Source organism: Camelus bactrianus, chromosome 25 (genome assembly GCF_048773025.1).
Source record: "Camelus bactrianus isolate YW-2024 breed Bactrian camel chromosome 25, ASM4877302v1, whole genome shotgun sequence".
NCBI lineage: Eukaryota > Metazoa > Chordata > Mammalia > Artiodactyla > Camelidae > Camelus > Camelus bactrianus.
The window spans coordinates 40,309,033-40,336,162 of NC_133563.1; the positions used below are offsets into that span (position 1 = coordinate 40,309,033).

Below are 27,130 nucleotides of genomic sequence, written 5' to 3' on the forward strand. Positions count from 1 at the left end.
GACTGAAGTGGGAGGGAGAGGATAATAGGGACCTCCAGAGGGGATCATGGGCTGGGGGAAGTCGGAGGGGTGGGGAAGGCAGAGACTCAGGGCTGAAGGATCCTGCTAGTGGTGGCTCCTTCACAAGGGGCTTCACAGGGAGGAAGCATTCATGGGGTAAAGGCAGAGCTCAGTTTGGGGCTCGCTGACATGGAACAGCTCATCACAGAGACGTCCAGACGAGCTGGATATAGGGAACAAAGGTGCCACTGATATCAGGGTCAGAGCCTGAGACCCAGATGAGGTGGGGTGGTGGTGCAGGGTAAGGGGCTTGAGAATGTCAAGATGTTCATTCATTGGGTTCCTCAGGGTGGGGAACTTCATGTTCATTTCACAGCCACCTGGTTTCTGACAGAGCTAGGCTTAGGGAGGTCACTGAGTAGACACGTGCTGACAACTTAGATTCTCCTGTTTTCACATAAAGTCCCTGGTGTGAAGCCAGGTGGCACTCTTTAGAGTCATACGCCCTCACCCATGGGCTCTCTGTGTGTCTAGAGCCCAGTGGCACCTTTCCTCCCACTCCCCACTGCAGGACCCTTTGCACACCTGAATTTCCACAAGCTATAAAACATCTTCTCTTGCTGTGTGTTTACCCTATGAAAACTCATTGCCCTAGGAAGAGAGGCCTCACATCCTGCCCTTATTAAAGTGGTAAAGCCTGTTGTTCAGAGAAGCCCCTGTCAGATCTCACAACCAACCAGGTACCTGTGCAAGAATTGATCATGCAGCCCCCTCCTCCTTGTGTGAACAGCACCCCCCCAATAACAGACCCCACACACTCAACCTTGGCCCTCATGTAGGCACCTCTTGCCTGTGTGGCCTGATGTTGCCTATAGCAGTGTCCCTATTAAACTTTCCTAGACCCTTCTCAGACGCTGGTAATTCTTTACCAACCCAAGTAACTAGCCCGCCATTGTGCCCACAACACCTGAAACAGAATTGGCTAAATTATGCAGATTGATGATGCAGTTTAATTTGCTATAAAGGTGAAATCAAGGTTTACAAATAAAACAACATACGTACTCAAGGCAGGACTAAGAACTCACACGGATAACTAAGACCCTCCACCCGCATCCCACTGTGGCCTCAGGGCCTTTGCGCTGGCTGCTCTTTCAGCCAGGATCTCTCTCCGCCTGCTTCTTGAACACCTCCAGGAATCTGCTCAAATGTCCTCCCTGACCTTATTTTTCTCCATGGAACATATCACCTCCGGACATTGTGTATATTTTACTTAATTTTCTCTGTGTCCCCCACCAGGCTGTCTGCTGCATGAGAATGGAGACCTGCCTGCTTCACTCCCTGCTGTGCCCGGTATATGGAACCCGCCCAACACACAGTAGAACCTCAGCGAATGTGTGACGGGTGTGTGATCACTGTAGGTCACAGACAAAGGTCTTCCCAGCAGTGATGGTAAGAGTCATTCATTCTCTACTTACTGAGCCCTACTGTGCACTGGATACTGACCTGGGTGGGAGGCATGCAGTGGATGAGACACAGTGAACACACACAGCATGTTAGGAGGGACACGTGCTCTGGAGAGCACACAGGGCTGGGGGAGTGCAGGAGAGGAGGAGAAGAGAGCCAGGTGGAGACAGTGGTGGCAGAAGAGACAGAGAGGTGGGGCCCAGGTCGTGCAGGGCTTGATGGCTCCTGTGAGGGCTTTTCCTCAGGGCAGCGGAACCATAGCTGGGCTTGGAGCAGGGGCCCGGTTCCTGAATGCTATGCAGGAGATGGAGCAGGTGTCTGCTTTGGAGATGTGCGTGGAGGAGGCTGTCCCTGTAGACTGTGCAGGCAAGGAAGGCTCCTCTGAGGGGGTGACATCTGAGCTGAGCCCTTGTATGGGCCATGTTTCCACCTTCTGTAGACTGGATGCTTTCGTCTGCCCTGCAGGCCAATGCAGGACACACCCTTTTCTCAGTCACCTGGGCTTGGCCTCCTGCCTCCATTATGGGCCTTCCCACCCCAGAAGGAGTCCTTCTAGATCTAACGCACTACCCCCTCCACTGGACTTGGACTCACACTGAGCCACTGTCCACCTGCCCAACTCACCCAGAGTCAAGTCCAGACACTTGGGGGAGCCCCTCCACCCCAGAGCCCATGAACTTACTCAAATAGCCAGTCCTCAGCCTGCTCACATGCCTCACCCTCCCCTCCTGCAGAAACCCTGTGACAGTTCCTGTCCACAGCACCCTGCTCCTCCGATCCTGACCCCAGGCTTTCCCATGGGGTGTGACCCCACATGGGGTGCAGTCCCCTCCTCCAGTCTGGTGAGTAGAAACTACCTTTTCTTTTTTCTTTTGTTAATATATTTATTTTTTAATTTTTATTTTATTGAGTTATAGTCAGTTTGCATTCTTGTGTCAATTTCCAGCATAGAGCATAATTTTGTCAATTGTGTTTACTCTTTCAAGAAACCATCTCTTGGCTTGATTTTTTCAAATGTTTCTAATATCTCTATTTTATTTATTTCCTCCCTGATCTTTATTATTTCCTTCCTTCTGCTTACTTTTGTTATTTTTTGCTCTTCTTTTTCTAATTCTTTTCGGTGGTAAGTTTGATTGTTTATTGCAGTTTTTCCTCTTTTTTGAGGTAGGCCTGATTCTCTCGCTATAAACTTCACTCTAAGCACTGCCTTTTCTGGATCCCATAGGTTCTGTGTGGTTGTGTTTTCATCATCATTTGTCTCACTGTGTTTTTTTTTTTTTATTTCTTCTTTGATTTCATCATCCACCCATTTTTTTTTAAAGTAATATGTTGTTTAATCTCCATGCTGTCATTTATTTCTCCTTTATTTTTCTGTAGTTAATTTCTACTTTTATGATATTGTGTTCAGAAAAAGTTGCTTCAAATATTTTCTATCTTCTTCAAATTGTTAATGCTTCTTTTGTGCCAAAGTATATGATCTATCCTAGAAAATGTGGTTCGTGCACTTGGGAAGAATGTATATTCTATTTTAGGGAAATATAATGTTCTGAAAATATTAACCAAGACAAATTGTTCTATTTTATCATTTAATTTCTACATTGTCTTATTAATTTTATGTATGGAAGATCTGTCCAGTGATGTTAATGGATAGTTAAAGTCTTCTACCATGACTGTATTCTGATCAAATTTTCCCTTTTTATCTGTTATGTATTTAGGTGCTCCTATATTGGGTTCATATATGTTAATGAGTGTAATATCTTCATCTATGACTCCTTTAATCAATATAAAATGCCCTTCTTAATCTTTCTTTATAATCTTTGTTTTAAAGTCTATTTTATTTGAAATCACTGTTGATATTCCTGCTTTCTTGTCATTTCCATTTTTGTGGAATATCTTTTTCAATCCTCTCGCTTTCAATCTATGTGTGTCCTTCTACCTAACGTGGGTCTTTTGTATACAGTGTATTGTAGATACTTGCTTTATTATCCACTCTGCACTCTATGTCCTTTGATTAAAGCATTTAGTCCATTGACATTTATAATAATTATTGATAGATATGTGTTTATTATATTTTGAACTTTGTTTTGCAGTTGATTTTGTATTTCCTCTTTGTTACTTTCTTTTTCTTTTTGTGGTCTGATAATTTTCCTTTTTATTATCTTGGTGTCTTTTTAGTTTTGTGACTCTATTGTAACTTTTTGGCTTGTGGTTACCTTACTTTGTTCATATATTAACCCATTACTATACCTGTTTGTTTTAAACAGATAGTAATATAAGCTCAAACTCATCCTACCAAGAACAAAAGAGAGAGAGAGAGAGAGAGAGAGAGACCTGTACATTTTCTTGTTCGCCTCACCCACCCTTAATGATTTAGATGTCCTCTTTTATGATTTCATGTTTATTCTGTTGTAATTCATTGTAGCAATCACCTTTCCAATCATGGTTTTCTCCTTTTTGTAGCATCCTGCTTCTTTTCTGCTTAGAGTAGGTCTTTCAATATTTCCTTTAGCATAGGTTTAGTGTTGCTAAATTCTTTTAGTTTTTGCTTGTCTGTGAAGTTCTTTATCTCTCCTTCTATTCTAAAGGATAGCCTTGCTGGATAAAGTATCGTAAGCTGCATCATATTTTCATTCAGGACTTTGAATATTCCTTGCCCCTCCCTTCTGGCCTGTACTGTTTGTGTAGAGAAATCAGCTGAAAATCTTATGGGGGTTCCCTTGTATCTCATTCTTTGTTTTTCTCTTGCTGCCTTTAGAATCATTTCCTATTCTCAACCCTGGTCATCCAAATTGTAATATGTCTTGGTGTGGGTCTGTTGGGTCCTCCTTGTTTGGGATGCTCTGTGCTTCCTGCACTTGTGTATCTGATTCCTTCTTTAGGTTTGGGAAGTTTTCAGTCATGATTTCTTCAAATACCTTTTCAATCCCCTTTGTTCTTTCTTCTCCTTCTGGGACCCCCATTATGAGTAGGTTGGCATGCTTTATGTTATTCCATAGGTCCCTTATATTGCTTTCATTGGTTTTTATTTGTTTTCTCTCAGCTGTTCTGTTGTCCTGTCTTCTAAGTCACATATTCATTCCTCTCAATTATCTAGCCTACATTTTACAGCCTTTAGCTCAACTCTCATCTCAGGAAATAAGTTTTCCAATTTTCGCTGGCTCCTCTTTAGAGTTTCAATTTCGTTTTTTGACATATTCTCTGTCTCTATAGACAATCTCTTTTAGTTTCTTCAGTATTTTGATCACTCCTTTCTTGAAATCATCTAGTAGACTATCAATGTCTATTTCATTGATTGTTCTTTCAGGGGATTTATCTTGTTCTTTTAATTGAGAGAGGTGGCTCTGCTTCTTCATCTTGCTTATATCTCTCTGGCACTATGGCTTATGGAGTATCAATTATCTACTGTGGTCCTTAAGAGTTTATTTATTTATAGAAAGTGGATGCAGAAATAAAACTAAGCACAAAGAAATTAGTTTTAAAAGCAGTATAATCAATAATAGAAGAACATATTGAAACAAGATAACAATTGAGTTGGGATGAATTTTTAAAATATTAAAGTAAGAAAATATTTGAGAACAGTATAATCATAACAGAAGAACAGAACAAAGATAAAAATGAAATTGGACAAATTGAAAGATAATAATATAAGTATTTTAAAAGAAAATTTTAAAAGGGATTAAAAATAGAAATATAAAAATTATTTAAGAAGTAACATTTAAAAAGTAAAAGAAAATGGAACAGAAAAAGAAGAGGGTATGTTCCCGTGAAGATTGTGTGCCCTTAATAATTTTATCAAGAGGTCCTTCTTAAATATGTGTGGTTGCCAAGTCTTACTTCTGTGCCTTTTGTCTGTTATCCCTTTGGTTAGGGATGTGGCCGTTAACATGTTAACCAGAGCCTACCCTGGTTATTGAATGGGGTCTCCTATTTTTTTTGTGGTTGTCACAGCTCCTGCCCTTGCCTTGCTTCATGAACTCAGCTCGTTGTTTCCAGAGACCCTCTGGTCACACCCTTGGTCTGTGCTGCTCCCAGTGCCTGTAGGTAGACATGTCACATCTCCTCCCAATGCTGCATCTTGGTGCTGCTCTCCTGCATGTTAGGTGGGCAGGTTGTGCCCCTTCCCAATGCCATGTCCAGGTGCAGCAGTGCTGCACAGTAGTTGGGTTGGTTGCTCCCCTGTTCAGTGCTACTCCCCACTCCACATCTGTTCCACACTCTGTAGGTGGGCTTGAGGCAAATGGCCACACCAGCCCTAGTCCCTGCTCTTTGCCAGAACTCTGCTCCTTGTTCATTTGTCTTAGAGGTGCGAGTTCGTAGAGGCACCAGGACAGAACCTTCCTATATGTCTGGGGATGTAAGCAAGTCTGAGTCCCACCTATGAGGCTGCAGAACTGCCAGGTACATATTCAGGTTTCCACCCTGCCTCTGCCTGGGTGGGTATGATGGCTGTGGCTGAGCCTCATCTCTCTTCTTCTGAGAAATCACCAGTTATGTTGCCGTGGGTCAGCAGAGACAAAGGCAAAACTCCCCTTCCCCCAGGCAAGCCAGCAATGTTGCTTTGCTTTATTTTTTTCTTATTTTATCGGGGTCCCAGGCTGTTCTGCTCTGTATAGAATCCAAGCAGTTGTCCACAGCACACTGTAGTCCCCCAGGGTTACCACTGTACATTCAACCAGAGTCTGCCTGGATCCAGCAGCCTGTCCCTTCCCATCCCTGATTCACTTCTAGGTTTGGGGGTTGTTGACACACTTTGTGCCCATGTAACTTAATTCTGTCAGTCAGGGCGGTTCTGTACACTTCTGAGCCTCAGAGGTTCCCTGTCGATCCTGCTGACCTCTCCGTTGGGAAGGGGGAGACCCAGTCAACCAGCACTATCCCTCCTTTGCTGCTCCCTCTTCAAAGGACCAAACCCAAGCCATTTTGCATTTTCGTCCTTCTTTTTTCCGTTTCTCCTACCAGATTGGTGGCACATTTTGTCTTTTGAAGATGGCAATGTTTTATCAAAGTTCAGCAGATGTTCTGAGTGGGTGGGTGTGTCTGTGAATGTCAGTCTTGGTGTATTTATTGGAGAGGATAAGATACAAGTATCCTTCTACTCCACTAACTTGGCCTTTCTCCAAGAATATGCACTCAATAATTTTGTCATAAGGTTGTTTTTAATTATGGGTGGTTGCCAAGTCTTCCTTCCATGCCTTTTGCCTGTTATCCCCTTTGTTGGTGGTGTGGCTAGTGTTCTGGTGTCCTGAGTCTGCCCTGGATATTGAGCAGGAGCTCCTTTTTTCCTGTGGTTGTCACACTCCTGCCCATATCCTGCTGTGAAAACTCCACTTGCTGGTTCCAGAGGCCCTCCAGTCGTGCTCCTGGTCTGTGTCCCAGCATCAGTAAGTGTGTGGTCTGCACCCCCACCAGATGCCTGGTCCCAGTACCACACTTGTGCAAGGTAGTTGGCAGGTAGCTCCCCTGCCGCATTAGGTCCATGCTTCATAGGTGGACTCAGAGAAAACAGCTGCACTAGCCCTCACCCCTGCTCTGTTCCAGAACACTGCTTCTTGTCCATTTGTCTTAGAAGAGCCAATTCAGAGAGGCATCGGTGTGTAATGGTCCCCTCTGCTTGGGACTGTAAACAAATCTCAGTGCCACCTATGAGGTTGTGGAGCCCCTAGGTAGGGATTCGGGTTTTGACCCCTCCTTCACCTGGGAACCATGAACCAGAAAATATGGTGGCTATGGCTGAGCCTTGACTCTCTTCTCCCAAGAAGTCTCCAATAATGGCACTGTGGGTCTGTGGACACAATGGCTACGGATCCCCTTCCCCCCAGGGCAGACCAGCAGTGTTGCTTTGCCTTTTTTTTTTTTTTGGATTTTATGGGGGACCCAGGCTGTTCTAATCTGTATACTCTCCCAGCCATGGCACACAGAACATTGCAGTCCCCCAAGGTTTCCTCTGTACAGTCAGCCCGAGTCCTCTGCTCGACTCAGACAGCCTGTCCCATCCCACCTCTGCTGGTTCACGTCTAGGGCTGGGGATCGTTGGGGCTCTTTGTGCCCAATTAACTTAGTTCTGTCAGTCAAAGGCTATTCTGTACAGATCCGAGCAGCAGATGTTCCCTCTCCATCTTGCTGAACTCGCCATTGGAGTTGGGTAGACCCAGTGTATTAATGCTATTACTCCTTTGCAGCTCCCTCCTCATTGGAATGGTCCTGAACTATTTTCCTTTTTCTTCTTTTCTCCTTTTCTCCTACCAGATTTGTGAAAATTTTATCTTTTGAAGAAGGCAATATTCTGTCAAAGTTCAGCAGGTGTTCTGGGTGGTGGGTGTGTCTGTGGATGTCACTTTTGGTGAATTTGTGGTAGAGGGGTGAGCTCTGAGCATCTTTTTTACTCCACCATCTTTCCCCCTCCTTCACTTTTTCTTTTGATTGGAACACTTTGTCCATTGACATTTATAGTAGTTATTTTATAGATGTGGTTTTATTGCCATTTTGAAATTTGTTTTCCAGTTGATTTGGTATTTCTTATTTGTTTCTTTGTTTTATTTTTTTTTTTTATTTTTGTCATTTGATAAATTTCTTTTCTATAAGCTTGGTTTCTTTTTGGGTTTTATGACTCTTTATATACTTCTGATTTGTGGTTATCTTGTCTTTCAAGTATGGTAACCCCTTACTTCATCTGTTTGGTTTTAGTTGATAGTCATATAGGCCCAAGTGCATCCTAAAAAGAAAGAAGACAAAAAGAAAGAAGAAAAAAAAAAAAGAAAGGGAACAAAATCTATATTCTCTTGCTCTCCTCTTTCACCTTTTATGATTTTGCTATTCTCTCTTTCTCTCTTTCTTTCTTGCTTTCTTTATTGACTTGCTGACTTATTTATATATTCATGTTTTCCCTTGCAATTCACTGTATTTATTGCATTTCCAATTATGGTTTCCTAATTTCTATAGTTTCCTGTTTATGTTTTATTTAGATTAGAACTTTCAATTTTTTTTTTTTTAGCATACATTTAGTACTGCTGAATTCTTTTAGTTTTGCTTGTCTGTGAAATTCTTTCTCTCTCTTTCTGTTCTAAAGGAGAGTCTTTCTAAATAGAATATCCTAGTTTGCAGCCTTTTCTCATTCAGGACTTTGAATATACCTTGCCACTCCCTTCTGGCCAGAAGTTTTTATGTAGAGAAATCTGCTGAATGCTTATGGGGCTCCCTTGTAACTAACATTTTGTTTTTCTCTCACTGCCTTTAGAATATTTTCTTTATCTTTAATTTTAACCATTTAAATTATAATATGTCTTGGTGTAGGTCTGTTTGGTTTCTTCTTGTTTGAGACCCTCTGTGCCTCCTGTACTTGGATAATTCTTTCCTTCTTAAGGTTTGGAAAGTTTTCAGTCATGATTCCTTTAACTATCTTTTCAATCCCCTTTTCTCTTTCTTCTCCTTCTGGGACCCACTATTATGCATAGGCTGGCACACTGTATATTATCTTGCTTTAATTGGTTTTTATTGGCTTTTCTGTCTGCTGTATTGGGTTATTTCTTTTATCTTGTCTCCTAAGTCATTTATTCATTCCTCTGCGTTATCTAGTCTGCTTTTGATTGCCTGTAGTTGAATTTTCTATTTTTAACTAGCTCTTCTTTATAGTTTAAATTTTCTTTTCAAAGTTTTCTGTCTCTATTGACAGTCTCTTTTAGTTCTTTCAGTGTGTTGTTCATTCCCTTTTTGAAGTCTAGTAGACTATCAGTCTATTTTACTGATTGTTCTTTCAGGGGATTTCTCTTGTTCTTTTAATTGAAAGTGGTTCCTCAGCTTCTTTATTTACTTATATTTCTCTGGCTCTATGTATTTCTTCTAGACCCGTTTCTGAGCTGTGGTGTGTAGTAGGCAGTGTGGGAGCACTTCAGTTGTGAAGAAAAATAGGCAGATGTCCACTGGGGAGTTCCCTCTGTGGTGTTGTCTGTCACCTGTTATGCAGACTTACAAAGTACTATTTGTTGATGTTGACTTTATCCCTGCCTTAGCTATGGGAATGTCAGCCACCTACTCTGGTGCCCCTCAGGTTCTGAGCCCCAGGAAACATCAGTGCAGATCCAGCAGTGTCAGTCCCTTGGACCTGCCTTAGCAAGTGTGTAGTCACACACATGAATTTGTGGTCCACTACAGGCTCAGCTCAAACCCCAATCCCGCATCCACATATGGAACCATACACCACCCTGTTGTAAATACCCTCACTGGCCACCCTTCTTGAGTCACAACTCCACTCACTGCCTGTAAGTCCCAGAGGTGTGGATCCACAAAGTGACCAGAGAGAGCAAATCCACCCTCTCTGCCTGGGGCTGTAAACAAATCTCAGTCCCGCCTGTGAAGTTGCAATGGCACAGGATATGGATTCAACATTCAGCTCTGCCTTTGTGCAGCAGTGTTGGCTATGACCAAGCCCCATTTCTCTTCTCATGAGAACACACCAACAATGGAGCCAAGTGGAGAAAGTGACTTTGGCACAGCCATGCGTCATTCCTTCCCCATTTTACCAACATTGGTGCTTTTTTATGAGGGTTTCAGTCTGTTCTGTTCCACACACACACACACACACACACACACAGCCAGAGCTCACACTGCCCTCTAGTTTCCTGATGCTGCCTCTCTGCAGTGTGACCCAGCCCTCTGCCTGGGCTCTTCACTGACTCCAGTAGACAGTCCTGGCTCATCCCTGCTAGCTCATGTCTAGTGCTGGTCATCACAGGGACCCTCTGTGTCAGTTCCCCAGTTCTGCCTGCCATGCAGTTGCCACTGTCTCCTCCAAACCTTGGAAGCTCTGCTTCTTTCCTAGTTGATCTCCCAGCTAGAGAGGTTGTGTCCCAGTGTGAGGGTGCCTTTCTTCCTATGCTACTCTTTCCCTGCAGGATCAGTCCTGCACTGAATTTTTCTTTTTTCTTTTTATTCCTTACCATATTTTGTGAGAATCTTCCTGTATTTCAAAATGAGAGACAGTCAGCCAGATTTCAGGAGGCTTCTGTGCAATTCAATGTTTTTGTAGATGTAATTCTTTGTGTATTTGTGGGAGAGGTCAAGCTGTGAGTCTGTCTACTCTGTCATTTTGGCTCCTTCAAATTTTAAAATAGGGCTAGGTCTTTCTTAATTACTCTCAACAAGCTGTTGTAGTTTCCAGCGTACATGTCTTGTAATTTTTCCTTGCCTCTATTGGATGCTGATTCAGAACATACACAACCTTCTGGAAAAACATGTCCCACCCTGCCATTTGCTGCCAACTAGCTGGCCTGTGTCTGAGTCACCAAAAGGTTTTGTTCTTTATCTGATTCTTAATTCTTTAGAATTTATCATTTTACTCTCATAAATGATGATTGTACTTGTAACAAATACTTTAAATAAAAATAATAAACTTTATGCTGTGGATGCAATATGAATGAATCTCAAGTAACATATGCTTTAAATACCTTAGAATTAGTAAAGCAATATAGATACATTATGAACACTTGAAATGTTGCCTAAAGGAAAAGTGCAGAGATTTGCAAATCCCACACCCAGAAGTGACCGTCATGAATGGCTTGGTGAACATCTCTCAGTCTCTATCTCTCTTATTCTCTCTGCCTCTGTCTCTCACACACCACAAGATTCATTTACATCTATGATGATTTGACACATATGTGGTCATAGATGGAATCTGGGATGTAGATGATGGATTAACAAGCATCCAAACTGAGGGCTTCCTTGACATCAGGTAAAGACCTAGCAGTCATTTTTCCAGCTGCACAACAATCATTCCTCCATGTGAACCAGAACTGATGAATCCCACCCCCTCTCCATGAACATTAGTGTTGCTTCCAATCTCCTACTAGTTAAACCAGAACTGTGATGAACATCCTTGGAAAGACATCTTTGAAAAATTGTGCAAGAATTTTAGTATGATCAACACTAAGCATCAGCACTACTCGGAAAGGGGTGAACTTGTGGAACTGTAATTCATCCTGCATACTCTTCTCCCAGAGAGGAGTGTCTGCTCACTCTTCCCTCCAGGGTATCTACTGTGGCCTCTGCCTCCTCATGTTGTCACTAGAGCTGGTTGTCACCAGGCTAAAGTCCTGCCAGTGTGATGGTGACCAATGCTGTCTCCAAAGTGTGTACATCTGTGTGCATCCTCACTTGAGAGGTCAAGCACCTCTAATATACACTGGCCACCTGCATTGCCTCTTGTTGGAATTGCATGTGTTTGTTCTGTTTCTGTTTAGAACACAGTGTTTCAAGAAGTTTTTGGACCACAGGGATGTGAAACCTTTCTCTGACTTTAGGTTATGAAAAATGATTTTTCCAGGTTGTGGTTTGTCTTTCATGGCTTTTGAATATTATTATTTTTTATTTTGTAGGTTATGTTTTGCCACAGGAAGAGCTAAGCATCTCCCTTCTGGCTCTGGTTTCACACATAGAATAGCAGTGCCTATCTCGAGATTATGCACATAGTTACTAAATTTTTCATTTTGTACATCTCATGTTTAATCCACCTGGGTTTCCCTTTCAAATAACCAAAATGCTACTTCAAGTAAAAAAAAAAAAAAAAAAACACCAGTCCCTTGTTAAAATATGAGAGCAGACACAAACAGCCATCTTTTGTATGATTTCATTGATAGGGAACATCCAGGGTAGGGAAAGACACACAGAAAGAAATAGGATTAGGGCTTGTCAGGGGCTGGGGGAGGGAGAAAAGAGAATATGTGCTTTGGATACAGGGTTTTATTATGAGGAAAGAAACAGTCTGAAACTAGACAGTGATGATGGTTACACAGCATTGTGAATGCACTTAATGCTCCTGAATTGCACAATTTAAAATGGAAAAACATCTAAATTTTATTATTGTAAACTTAAAACATAAAAAAAGATGATACTCTAAATGACATGAAAGAAAACAAGGAAATTACAGAAAAAACAAACAAAAATGATGCCAGGAGAAGGGAAGTAAAGTTTGGGTCTGGGAGTGGGTTGATTCTGAGAATTAGATGACAGTGTTGGTGTTTGCAGAGGCATCTCAGACCCTGAATTGGCTCTGGGTCTCATAGAAGTGTGTGTGTAGGTGCAGGAGGAGCTACAAGATCAGGCTCAGGGTCTCCCTGCAGGACTGGTAAAGTAACCTGTCTCTAGGTCTCCTGTAGGGCTAGTCTTACAGTCTCCCTGCAGAGCTGGTGGGATGTGACACGGTTCTGTGTTTTTTGCAGGTGCAGGTTCGGGTTCCCCTGCAGGGTTGGTAGAATGGGACCCAGTCCTGTGTCTCCTGCAGGATCCAGCTCAGGATCTCATGCAAGACCAGGCTCAGGGTCTCCTTGTAAGGCTTGTTGAATGAGACTCCATCCTTTTTCTCCTGCAGCAGCAGATTCATGGTGTCCCTGCAAGGTTTTTCAATTTCACCCTACTCTGTATCACCTGCAGGAGCAGGCTCAGACTGTCCCTGCTGGGTTGATGGCATATGACCCATCTCTGATTCTCTGGCAGAAGCAGGCTCAGGGTCCCTCTACAGGGCTAGTCAATTTTGTTCCAGTCCTAGGTCCCTTGCAGGTGCAGGATTGGGGTCTTCTTTCAGGGCTGGTGAAATGTGACTCAGCTGTTGGTCTCCTGCAGAAACAGGCAGAGTTTCTCCCTGCAAGCCTTGTGGAATGAGACCCAGTGCTGGGTCTCCTACAGGAGCATGCTCGGGGTCTCTATGCAGGGCTAGTGGAATTGGACCTGGCTAATGGTCTCCCTGCAGTCCTGTTGGAATTGGTCCAATTCTTGGGTGTCTTGAAGGTGCAGGCTCTAAGTCTCCCTGCATTGCTGGTGAAATGTGAGCCAGTTCTGGTTCTCCTGAAGGAACAGTCTCAGGGTTTCCCTGCAAAGCTGGTGGATGGGACATAGTCCTGGGTATCCTGGAGGAGCAGGCTCTGGGTCATTTTAGAGCTGTTGCAATATGACCAATCTCAGGTTCTCCTGCAGGAGTAGGCTCGGGGCCTTCCTACAGGGCTAGTGGAATTGGACACGGCTCATGGTCTCCCTGCAGTGCCATTGGAATTGGTCCAATTCTTGGGTCTTTTGAAGGTGTAGGTTCTAAGTCTCCCTGCATTGCTCATGGAATGTGACCTGGCTCTGGGTCTTCTGCAGGAGCAGGCTGATAAATTACCTGTAGGGCTGGTGGAATGTGACATGGCTCTTAGTCTCCTGCCAGAGCTGATTCAGGGTCTTTCCACAGGGCTGGTAGAATTGGCCCCAGGCCTGGGTCTCCTGCATGTGCAGGCTCAGGTATCCCTGCAGGGCTTGTGGAATGTGACTGGGTTTCTGTTTCCTTCAGGGGCAGGCTCAGACTCTCCTTGCAGTGTTGCTGGAATGGCACATGGCTCTGAGTTTCCTGTAACAGCAGTCTTATGTTCTTCCTACAGGGCTAGTGGAATATGACTCAGACCTTGGTCACTTGCAGGAGCAGGCTAGATTTCTCCCTGCTGGGGTGGTGGAATCAGACCCTGTCCTGGGTCTTCTGCAGAAGCAGGCTCCAGGTCTTCCTGCAGGGCTGTTGGAACATGACCCCATCACTGGTTCTGCTTCAGGAGTAGGCACAGGGTCTCCTTGCAAGGATAGTGTAATTGGACCCAGCTCAGGGGTCACTACAGGGCTGATGGAATGTGACCTGGCTCTGTGGTTCCTGCAAGTGTAGGTTCTGTGTCTCCCTTCAGGGTTGGTTTAATGGGACCCATTCCTGGGTCTCCTGTAGAAGTAGGTTCAGAGTCTCCCTGCAGGGCTGGTGGAATGGGACCCATCTCTGGGTCACCTGCCAGAACAGATTTGGACACTACCTTCAGGCTGGAGGAATTGGGCCTGTTCTTGCATTTCCTGCAGGAACAGGCCTTGGGTCTTCCTGGAAGAATACTGTAATATGACCCATCTCTGTTTCTCTTGCAGGAGAGGCTCATGGTCTCCCTAGAAGGTTAGCAGAATTTGTCCCATTCCTTTGTCCAAGGCTCAGGGTATCCCTGCAAGGTTGGTGGAATGGGACCTAGTCCTGTGTCTCCTGCAGCAGCAGGTTCTGTTCTCTTTGCAGGGCTGGTGGAATGTGACTCCACTCTGTAGTATTTTTTGCAGATGCAGGCTTAGGGACCCCACGAGAACTGATGGCTCTTAGTCTCCTATGGGAGCAGGTGAGGGATTCCCTGCTGAGCTGGTGGAATTCGTCCCAGTCCTTGGTCTCTTGCAATTGCAGACTCAGTGTCTCCCTGCAGGGTTTGTGGAATATGACTTGGCTGTGGGTATCCTGCAGGAGCAAGCTCAGTGTTTCCGTGCAGGGTTGGTGGAATGAGATCTAGTTCTGTCTCTCCTAGAAGAGGAAGCGGGGTTCTCCCTGGAAAGGCTGATGGAATTGGACTGGGATGTCTGTCTCCTGCAGGAGCAAGCCTAGGGATTACCTGCAGAGCTGGTAGAATGTCACACAACTCTTGTTCTTCTGCGGGAGCTGGCTCATGTTCTCTGTGAAGGGCTTGGTCTCCCCCAGGAGCAGGTTTGTAGTCTCACTACAGGGCTGGTGTTATGTGACCCACTCTGTTTTCTGCAGATGCAGTCTCAGTGTTTGACTGCAGGTTTGGTGGAATGGGACGAAGTCCTGGGTTTCCTGGAGTAGCAGGCTTACAGTCTCCCTTCTGGGATATTGGAATGTGACCCAGTCATGTGTTTCCTGCTGAAGTGGCCTCAGGATATCCCTGCAGGGCTGTTGGAATTGTACCTCGCTCTGTATCACCTGCAGGATCAGGTTTGTGCTCTCCCAGCAAGGCTGGTGGATTTGGACCTATTCCTGTGTCTCCTACAGGAGCAGGTTTTCAGTCTTCCTGCAGGGCTTCTGGAATATGACATATCTCTTATTTTCCTGCAGGATCAGGCTTGTGGGTCACCCAGCAAGGCTAGTGGAATTGGACCCACTTCAAGGTCTTCGTGCAGGGTTGATGGAATGGGACCCATTCCTGGGTCTCCTGCAGGAATTGGCTCAGTGTCTCCCTGCAGAACTGGTGAAATTAGACCCATTCCTGAGTCTCCTGCAGGAGGAGGCCCTGCATCTTCCTGGAGGGATGGTGGAATATGACAGAGATCTGGTTCTCCTGCAGGAATAGGCTCAAGGTCTCCCTACAAGGCTAGTGGAATTGGACACATTCCTGGATCCATTGCAAGTGAAGGCTTGGGGGTCTTCCTACAGAGCTGGTGGAATGTGATTTGGCTCTGAGTCTCCTGCAGGAGTAGGCTCAGGGCCTCCTTGAAAGATTGGTGAAATGGGACACAGTGCTGTGTCTCCTGCAGTAGCAGGCTCAGGTTCTCCCTACAGTGTTGGTAAAATTGGACCTGGCTCCAATTCAACTGCAGTAGCAGACTGAAGGTATACCTGCATGGCTGGTTTAGTGTGAAGGAACAGCAAGTCTTAATACATTGGGCCACTCCTGGTAAAACTATAAACAGGGCTTGGTGCATGGTCTCTTGTATTGTCTGAAAAAGCCCCTTGAGATGTGTTGATTATGATGACCTCTTCCAAGAACTTGAACACTTATAGAATCTCTGCCAACTCATCTTGTTTAGACTGAAGGAATCTGCCTTTCATCAGTTCTTGGAATGGGGATCAACACAAAATGAAAGAGGGAAGAAAAAATTACCAATCTATCTATTAAGAAATCAGCTGAAGACATTAGAAAGTTCTCTTGCAATGCACTTGTTTCTATTTTGGTGCATTTAGAATCATTTCTTTATTATCAACTTTGGCCATTTAAGTTAGAATATATATTGTTGTAGGCCTACTGGGGTTCATTATGCTTGGACCCTCTGTGCTTCCTGTGTTAAGATAGCTGGTTCTATCTTTGGTTTAAGAAAATTTCAGTCTGATTTCTTCAAATATCTTTTCAAACCATTTGTCTTTCTTCTTTTCCATGTGGGATCCCTATGAGTCATAGACTGGTATGTTTTCTCTTATCCCAGGTTTCAGTTGCATTGCTTGCATTGGTTTTCAATTGCTTTTCTATGTCGTGTTCTGACTGACTGATTGCGGTTATCCTGCTTTCGAAGTCACTTATTTGTTCCTCTGCATTATCTAGTCCGATTTGGACTGTCTTTAGCTTAGCTATTCTCACCATTGAGTTTTCTGATTATATTTGGCTCATCTAAAGTGTTTCTCTTTCCATTTATACTAGCCTGCATTTGTACTCATAGACTCAAGATTTCCTTCAGTGTTTTAATGTACTCCCTTTTCAAGTCATGTTCTAGTAAATTTTGGTGGTCTAATACATTGGATGTTCTTTCAGGAGACTCCTGTCTTTTGAAAATTTGGAATGGTTCTTTTAATTTTATTATATCTCTCTATCGCTATGGGTTAAGGATTATCAGTTATCTATTATAGACTTGAACAGCTTTTGTAAGTGAAATCATTTCTGTGCATATTTAATATTAATGCTGTGAGGATTGTTTTTGGTATGTAATGATGCCATGCATTCCTTCTGTGTCTGTTGCCTGTTATATCTATGATTGCTAGTGTGGTTTTTGTTGTGGTGAATACAACCTATTCTAGTAAAGTTAGCAGAGTGTCATTTTGCTTAAATGCTTATCATAGCTCTGACAGTCCTGGGACTAGTAATTTTTGCTGGAATAGAGGCTTCCAAATGGTTTCTGGGCTGCCGGCTGGATATGTGGATAGGGAATGGTTCCAATACACTCTCATGAAAGTGCATTCATCCTTACTATTGCCACGGAAAAGTCAAAATTTTATAATGGGTTCCCTCAGGTTCTCTGCAAACAAAAACAAAAGTGGAAACAAATCTAATGATGTCACACATTAGAACCTGTTGAAGCGTGCAGTGCCACAGTTGGGTCCTTAGTGTAGTACTGGGTCAGCACCACAACTATTGTTGCATTAGCATGTGGTAGTCACGTCTGATGGAAAGGCTTCAAATTCACATATTGTTCAGCAGATCTCTGCTCCAAGAACTCTTGCAATAAGGCATTGGAACTCAAAGGCAAGCATGGGGCATTTCAAAAACCTCTGCTTTGGACAATAAGAAATTTCAATCCTGCCTATGAAAGTTGCAGATCCTTGGGCTATAGAATCTGATTTCAACAATAAATTGCCCTGGATTCTAGAAACTAGATGAAGATGGCTCTGAATGAGACCCATTTCTCCTTTATGGAGAAAATGAGCAATTATACCGTGGATGTGGAAAGACTGTGACTAAGGCCCTGAGTTACTAAGCTAATTCACAACACATATGCCAGCAGATTTAATATTAAGAGAGGACCCAGGCAGATCTGTTCTCTAGATAGTACCAACCACAGACCAAAACAATCTCCAAACCCCTGGGAATAAATTTGTGACATCAGCCACAGCCCTAACACACAGATTCCACAGGCACTCCTAGCTCAAAATTAACAGGTGGAGTATTGGTCTGGGAATGAATTGCAGAGAAATTTTGTGATTATTGCTTTCAGATATGTCAACCAAACGTCCACTATGCACTCTTTTAACCCTCAGCACATTGTCTTCCGTCTCAAATGACCTGTCCACTTTAGAGTGTGCATTCCAGTAAAACACAGTTTCCCCTTTACTGCTCCCTCACCAAAGGTCAGGTCCTGCACTGATTTCCATTCTCTAATTTGCCTTCTACTCTTTCCAGGTTATGTGAGAATTCTTTCTGACTTTTGAAGTAAGAGATGTTTGGGCATTATTCAGCAGGGTTCCTGGGCCAAGGGCTGGGAGAGTGTATGTTTATCTTGCTGTATACATGGGAGAGAGTGAGCGAAGTTTGCACTGGTACTCTGCCAGTTTGGCATGGATAAATTAACACAATTTAGTCATAACTCACAGACACTTGATTCTTGTTTAGCTAATTTTCTGTATATCAATTGTGGGAGGATGTGTCCGGAAACTCCAGGTCTGACAATGTGTTCATACCTCATTGCAGACTTTCAAATAATAAACAGAATTAAATTACATACATGGGAAATGTATCAAAATAAATACAGTTTTAGAAACATACTAAATCTAACTATAAGACAGAGTTGCCAAATTTAGGTACCAGCTTGAAATATCCAAATAAGAAAAATGCCCAGAAAATATAAATTAGCAGCCAAAAGTCAAGAAGGAGGCAGGTCAACAGTTTTCTCTTGGTGCCTCCAGCACTAACAGAAACAATGAAATTATTCTTAGAACCATTAACAACCACAACCCTAGGTTTCCATTGTGCATGTGGTGCCCTTTCCTAATAATGCCACATACTGGTCAATGTTGGTGATTCAAGGGGAAAAATTATTATTTAGGAAACCACAAAGAAACCCAAACTATGTATTTTTACATAGGCTTGGTTTCAATAGCACTTAGAGATATTATAGATATGAGAACACTGCCGCAGCTTTGCTAGGCTATTGAGAATCATGTGCTCTTCTATCAAAGATGAGAATGTTTAATTGACTAATTATGTTGAGAAAAGCAATTTAACCCAAAAAATACAGCAATCACATTATATCCTGCTCCTGGGACTTGACAAAAGGGAAAAGACGGTCCACAAAAGAAGTGTCACTACATATCTATGCCAACAATTACACTTCATTTCAATAACTGAATTATAATAGTTACAAATACTGTTTTGAAAAAATGAGGATAAATAAATATCCAAATTCAGGCAAAAAATTCACTCACTTACAAAACTCCCTTCACACCAAAGTAGACATAAGCCCAGCATTTGCTGAATTTAGGGGAAGATCATCATTTCAAGGTGTGAGCGAAGAATTCAATACCAATCTATTTTAGTCGAGAGTAGTTGACAATGGAGGAGTTCACTGTTGTGCACAGAATGTGAAGGAGGAGGAACTCTGATACAAGGAGGGGCTTGCTCAGCTCCTACTGGCTTCATTGCAACTCAAGTGCTGATTCTTTGAAATGGATACATGAGGGGAGGGGAGGGAAGAGCAAGTGCTTGGTACCAAGGGCCAACCCTGGGAAAAGGCTTACCTGTGCTTCGTGCTTGGTCGTCTGAGTGGTTTATAAATGCCCCTTGGGACTTGTGGATTCTCACGACCTCTTCCAAGAACATGAGCGCTTTTATCATCTCTGCCATCTCTTCTCTTTTAGACGTCAGTAATCTTGGACCCGTTCTTGGAGCAGAGAATTGAGTACCTTCCTAAAGTGCACGTTGACACTCCATATGTTTCTGCCAGTATCAGCGAGGTTCAATATGTCTCATGAATGTCTTTTGAGCCTGGTATTCTCAACAGAAGTCTCCATGCCAGTATTCTCCATTGTAGCAGAACAACTCTCATCAATGTGTTCGCATCTCACCTCAATTCGTGCAGCCAGCTTTTCTGCCAACTTCCTTCATGTCTCCTATAAAGTCAAATTCTAAAGGACAGGGCAAGTCTGAAAGTACCTCGGAGCCTCACCTGTAAGCTGATGACAGGCAGATCTTCCACTATCTGCCCTTTCAGATTCTGGAAACTGACCCGTGAACTCAGGCCATTGCGCAGCACGAGTATCTCGAACTTAAACAGATTCCAGAAAAAGAGACTTAAGCCAAGCTCCATAGAGGGCGGTACCACCTCCATGACACTGATCCACCCACAGAATTCTGCCCAGTTACCTTGGATCCACCAGCCACAACAATCCTGGCGGAACACACCAAGATTCCACCTGGAATCCAACCGGTAACTGCCATCCCCAATGGTTGCTGCATCTTGTCAGTGTTGGGGGAGGGGCTGCATCAGACGAGAGGTTCCAAAGGTAAATGTGATCCTCTCCATTAGCGTCCCATGATCAGTTTTTTCTTCCCTCTATTCTTTTGTACAGATCTGTATACACAGTACAAACGGAGGGAATTCTGTCCATGTTAAGTTTATGGTTTCACACGTCTTTAAACTTTCTAACAGTTAACATTACACAAAGACCCACTATAAGAATCTTTTGTTTTTGTAATATCCATTCACCCACAATGCATATCCGTCTGTTGCTTTTCTGCTGAAATACACACTCTCTCAGAACATGGATCCATTTGTTTCATGGGGGCTGAAATTCCTAGAAGTGAAACCAATCCCAATGTGCACTTTCCTGTCTGTCTCTTTTGCTCTTAGTACAGTTTTGCAGAGCTACTTGTCTTTGTTATAGGTGTATGCCATTTATTCTCTACGTAGTGTTGAATATGCCATTCATTGATCCTGTTGGAAGACTTGTAATCCTATATCACGGACTATGACTCCATCTTATTCAAAATCGGCATTTGGGTTAGGTCACGATATGCTCTTTTGAATCAATATTTATGAATATTAATGCACACGTCTGTGTTCTGAATACATGTGTGTTGATTACATGCAAGCCTCGATACTGGGTCAATGCAGGCTGAATGATCCTTGACATCACTTTGAGTAATTTATTTTGAATTATCATGTTTCCTTTGGATAGATGTCAGCCAACCGTACACTTTTTGTGTTTATTTGTTTGACTGTTTGCTTGTTCTTTGTTTTGCAAACACATTACGCCATGAATCTCTCCGTTTGCTTCAGAGAGTTATGTAAGATGATTTACTTAGTATAGTGCAGAAAATCACCTATGATTTCCTGCTCCCCACTTCCATCTTCAGGATTTTGATTTCCTCATTGCCTTCTTGTTTATTCTTTGCAACTCTTTGCTCTTCTTGCATTTCCAATAATGGTTTTCTTATTTACATTTCTACTTGCTACTTTTCGATTCAGGGTGGAATTCTCAATCTTCCTTTAAGGCTAAGTTCCTAACTGCTGAATTCTTCTAAGTTTTGCCGGTCTGTGAAATTATCTAGCTCTGCCTTTAATAGGAATGGCAGTCTTGTAGCATAGGCTACCATAGATTGCAGCTTTTTCTTATTCAGGATTTGGTCTATGTCCTGTCACTCCTTCTATCCTGCAATATTCCTTTCGAAATATAAGCTGAAACCCCTCTGGAGGTAGTGTTGTGACTAAGTTGTTTTCCTCTAGATGCATTTAAAATCACTCGGTAGATCATGAACTTTGTTGATTTGAATAATACTGCTGAATGTAGGTGTATTGGGTTTCCAACTCCTTTGGTATGTGTACTTTCTGATTTCGTATACCTCATTCTTTCTTGTCTTTCAGCAAGTTACAGTCTGATTTTTCTACAAATATCTTTTCAGACTTTTTTGTTAATCTTGCTTTTCCATCTGGGACTCTTACGAATCTTACTCTTTCATGCTTTGTCTTACCCCAGGCTTCAACAGCAAAGTTTGCATTGGGTTGCACTTCTTTTTCTATGTCTTCTTCTGATCGAGGGATTTCTGTTCCCCTGTCTTCACAGTCTTTCACGAGTCCGTCTGCATTATCAAGTCTGCTTTGGACTGACTTTAGCACTGATATTATCTCATCCTTGAATTTTCTGGTATTATTTGGCTCGTTTTTAGAGTTTCTCTTCCCCTTTCCTGGATAACTGCCTTTTGTGATTCTGAGACACTGTTGTACTTCATGTTTTCCTCACCTCCGTTTTCAATACATGCTCTGGTAGCGTTTTGCAGTCTAGATGTTTGAAAGCTTATTTTTTGGGCCTTCAAACTCTTTGGAACTGAAAATGGTACTTCCTGTTTCTTTTACTCTACTTCTTTATCTCTACTGGTCAAGTAATATCAGATATCTAATATAGATTTATAGGGCTTTGTTAAGTGAAAATTTTAGACCATTGGGTGTACAAAGTTCCATGATATTTCTGTGAGGACAATTTTCCCTAAGCATTGATGCCATGTCCTGTTCCTGTGTGTGTTGTCTGGTATATCTCTAATTGCTGGTGTTGCCTTTGTTGTGATGAACAAACCATATAATTTCAATTAGTAAAACTTCGTTTTATTGCACTTACCTCACATTTCTGAAAGTGCAGAGTACACTTCCTGTTCTGGAAATGAAGCTTAAAGATTTTCAGCTCGGCATTCTGCTGTATGTCATATTGGAGTCTTTCCAAAACAGCAAATTGAGAGTGCGCTTGTGCTTTCTATTGCCATGGGAATGTCCCAACGTTACCAGTTCTTCCCAGAGCTCCTCTGTCTACAGAAACACCAGTGGAAGCATATGTATGGATGTCATACATCAGGGCCTGCTGGAATGATCCCGCAGACCAATCTTTGTGTCCTCTGTGCAGTACCATGTCAGTGCCATCCAAAATGTAGCATCTGCATTTGGGAGATAATGCTGAAGGAAATGCTTCAACTTCTCACGTTGTGGACTTTGACCACTATTCCTTGATCACTCATCCTTGGGTCATGGGTGAACGAATGCAACCACAGAGCTGTACTGAATTCTCTTCCTCAAACCAATCCATAATCCCTGTCCAGGTTATGACTGTAGCAGATCCTAAAGCTTTTAATACTGATTTCAAACCCAAGGGCCACTGAATCCCTCAGACCAGATGCACGACATCTCTGAGCCCCACACATGCTCTATTGGCAAAATGCCAAATTGATCCTGGGCCTGCAAGATGCAGTGGATGTGGCCATGGCACATATTGAAAAACTCAACCTCACACGCCAATGTGGTTGCTTTCTTAATGGGGTAACAGGTCGGTTTGCTCTCTTGATAGAACCCACCACAACCCACAATGCACTCCAGATCCCTGAGACTCAGCGTGTGCCATTATCTGTAGCTCTATAACTCATTTTCTGCTGCCTCTGCTGGCTCAAATTTGGCAGATCGGATCTTTGTCTCAGAATCAATTGTGAGAATATTTTGTGCTGATTTCTATGAGTTACGTCATCCAAGCATCTGCTGTGCACTCTTCTAACACTCAGCGCATTACCTACAATCCCATCTGTGCTGTCCGCTTGAGAGTGTGCGTCCAAGTAAAACAGAGTTTAACCTTTGCTGCTCCATCAGCAGGGGTCAGATCCTGCACAGATTTCCATTCTCTACTTTGCCTTCTCCTGCTTCCAGGTTTTCTGAGGCCTCATCCTGTCTTTGGACGTAACAGGCCACACTTTGGAAAGTGTCCTGTGCCAAGGGCTGGGTGAGTGGATGTTTACATTGCTGTGTACATGGGTGGGAGTGAGCGCAGGTTGCACTGGTTCTCTGCCAACTGGGCATCGATAAATCAACACTTTACAGATATAATTCACAGAATTGTGATGTTTGTTTAGCTCTGTTTAATATGCAGCCATGGTGGGAGGGTTTGTTCTTAGCCTCCAATTTTCACATTGTGTTGATAACTCAGTTGCAGTTTTTAAGAAGGTTAATAGAATTGATTTACATGTTTTGGGATTTATAAGAAAATGAAGGTAGATTTTGAGACATACTAAATCCACCTAGATGCCAGACCTATCAATTTTGTAACATTATGTCAACTATAAGAAAAATATAGACAGTTATAAAGTAAAATCGCTATCCAATATGTTGAAGGGGATATGTCAACTCTTTATTGTTGAAAACAACACCAACCGGAACCATGAAGTACCTATTGGAACCACGAAATAACCGAGAACCTGGGTTTCCCCTGTGCATGTGGTTCCCTTTACTCCCAATGACACATACTGGCCAATGTTGGCATTTCAAGGGGTAACATTCCTCTTTAGGAAAATACAAGAAAAACCAAACAAAATTATACATTTAGGCTTGATTCCAAAGCACCTAGAGGCATTTTAGCTATGAGAACCCTGCTGCAACTATGCTAGGCAATTGAGAACCAGGTGTTCTTCTATCATTGATGAGAACGCTTAATCATCCGATCATATTGGGTAAATCAATTTCACACAACCAAGTGTGCACCCCCATGATATCTTGCACCCAGAGCTTGTCTGAAGGGAAAGACGCCCCACATAACCTGTGTCTTTAATGTCTTTCACGACTTTTACAGTTCAGTTCACTATCTGACTTATAATATTTGACTATACTGTCTTGAAATACTGATGCCTAATACATATTCAAGTTCAGTCAAAGATTCCCCTCACATACCACACTCCCTTCACCTGAAAAAGACTTAACCACAGCATTTGCTGAATCTACGGGAAGGTCATCATTTCTTTGTGTGAGCTGAGTATTAAATACCTATCTATTTTAGTCGAGAGTATTTGACTTTTAAGTAATTCAGCATTCTTCACAGAGTGTGAAGTTGGAGGAACTCTGATTCTAGGAGGGGCTTGCTCTTCTCCTACTGGCTTCATTGCAGCTCAGGATCTGATTCTTTAAAATGGATGACTGAGTGGAGGGGTGGGAAGTGCAAGTGCCTGATAGCTATGCCCAAACCTGGGAAAAGGCTTACCTGGGCTTGGTGCATTTTGGTCTGAATGGTTTGTAAATGCCCCTTGGGACCTGTGGATTCTCATGACCTCTTCCAAGAACATGAGCGCTTTTATCATCTCCACCATCTCTTTTCTTATAGACATCAGGAATCTTGGACCCGTTCTTGAAGCAGGGATTTGAGTAACTTTCTCAAGAGCACGTTGACACTCCATATATTTCTACCAGTATCACCGAGGTTCAGTAGTTCTCATGAAAGAATTTCGAGTCTGGAATTCTCTAGAGAAGCCTCCATGCCGGTATTCTCCATTGTAGCAGAACAACTCTCATCAATATGTTCGCATCTCAGCTCAATCCATCCAGCCAGCTTTTCTGCCAGGTTCTCTTCGTGTCTCCCATAAAGTCGACTTCAACAGGACTTGGCAAGTCTGGAAGTAACTCAGCCTCACCAGTAAGCTGATGACAGGCAGATATTCCACTGTCTGCCTTTTCAAATTCTGGAAACTGACCCGTGAACTCAGGTCTTTGGGCAGCAGCAGGAACTCAAAGTTGCACAGCTTCCCGAGCAAAACACCAAAGCCAAGCTCCACAGAGGGCGGCAGACCCTCCATCACACTGATCCACCCACACAATTCTGCCCAGTTACCATGGATCCACCAGCCACAACAAGCCTCGCGGTACACAGCAACATTCCATCTGGAATTGCATCCGGTAACTGCCATCCCCAATGGTTGCTGCATTTTTTCAGTGTTGGGGAGGGGCTGCATTAGAGTAGAGGTTCCTAAAGGAAATGTGATTCAATCCACTGGCGTCCAATCGTCCTTTTTTCTTCCCGCTTTCCTTTGGTCCAGACTGTATACACAGTACAAACGGAGGGAAGTGTGTCCATTTTTAGTTTATGTTTTCAAACGTCTTGATACTTTCTAAAAGTTCACAGTACACGGAGACCCACTAAAGTAAAGTCATGTTTGTGTAATATCCATTCACCCAGAATACATATCCGTCTGTTGCTTTCTGCTGAAACATCCACACTCACAGAACATGGATCCATTTGTTTCATGGGGGCTGAAATTCCTCGAAGTGAAACAAATCCCAATGTGCCCTTTCAAGTCTGTCTCTTTTGCTCTTAGTACAGTTTTGCAGAGCTACTTGTCTTTGTTATAGGCTTATGCCATTTCTTCTCTACGTAGGGTAGAATATGACATTCGTTCATCCTGTTGGAAGACTTGTAAGTCTATATCACGTTCTATGAACCAATCATATTCAAAACCGTCATTTGGGTTGGCTCACGATATGCACTTCTGGATCAGTATCTATGAATAGTAATGCACGCGTCTGTTTTCTGAATTCAAGTGTGTTGAGTACATGCTAGCCTTCATAATGGGTCGAAGCGTGCTGAATGATCCTTGAAAACACTTTGAGTATATTGTTTTGAATATTCATGGTTGTTTGGAATATGTCAGCCAACTGTAACCTTTTGGTGTTTGTTTGTCTGATTGTTTGTATGTTTTGCAAACATATTAGGCCATGCATCTCTCCTTTTGCTTCAGACAGACAGTCATATAAGTGGATTCACTTAAGATAGTGCTTAAAATCATCTATGATTTCCAGCTACCCTCTACCATTTTTAAGATTTTGATGTCCTCCTTGCCTTCTTCTTCTTACTTCTTTGCAACTCAGGCTCTTCTTGCATTTGCAATAATGGTTTTGTTATTTCCATTTCATCTTGCTACTTTTATACTCAGGGTAGTATTCTCAATTTTTGTTTTAGGATTAGTTACAAACTGCTGAATTCTTTTAAGGTTTGCCGGTCAGTGAAATTCCCTAGCTCTGCCGTTGTTATAAACAGAGGCCATTTGGCATAGGCTACCCTAGATGGCAGCATTTTCTCATTCAGGATATGATCTATGTACTGGCTCTCCTCCCCTTGCTGCAAAATATCTGCCGAGATATCAGCTGAAACACCTCTGGAGGTAATGTTGTGACTAAATTTTTCCTCGAGGTGCATTTTACATCACTGAGAAGATCATGAATTTTTTTATTTGAATTCTACAGCTGCTTGTTGGTCTATTGGTATTCCAACAATTTTGGACTCTGTGTACTTCCTGAATTCGTATAGATGATACTTTCTTGGATTTCAGCAAGTTTCATTCTGATTTTTCTACAAATTCCTTTTCAGAATTTATTATTTTATCTCTTGCTTTTCCATTTCGGAATCCTATTAGTCCTACTCTTACCTGCTTTTTCTTAACCCAGGATTCAACAGTGATGTTAGCATTGGTTTGCACTTGCTTTTCTGTGTCGTCTTCTTCTGATGGAGGGATTTCTGTTCCCCTGTTCTCACAGTCAATCACGAGTTCCTCTGCATTTTATAGTCTGCTTAGGATTGACTTTAGCCCAGTTTTTATCTCATCCATTGAGTTTTCTGATACTATTGGGTTCT

At 42.8% G+C, this 27,130-nt stretch overlaps 1 long non-coding RNA gene across 1 annotated transcript in view; it reads left to right on the forward strand.

The window, feature by feature from the left end:
• Positions 1-25,563, forward strand: part of LOC141575059 (uncharacterized) — a 32,541-nt gene extending 6,978 nt beyond the window's left edge. The window contains exons 2-6 of the long non-coding RNA XR_012502338.1: positions 1,297-1,449; positions 2,199-2,306; positions 19,568-20,136; positions 23,389-23,461; positions 24,830-25,563. This is a non-coding gene — a long non-coding RNA (uncharacterized LOC141575059). The remainder of the gene's footprint in view (positions 1-1,296; positions 1,450-2,198; positions 2,307-19,567; positions 20,137-23,388; positions 23,462-24,829) is intronic.
• Positions 25,564-27,130: the final 1,567 nt, after the last annotated feature.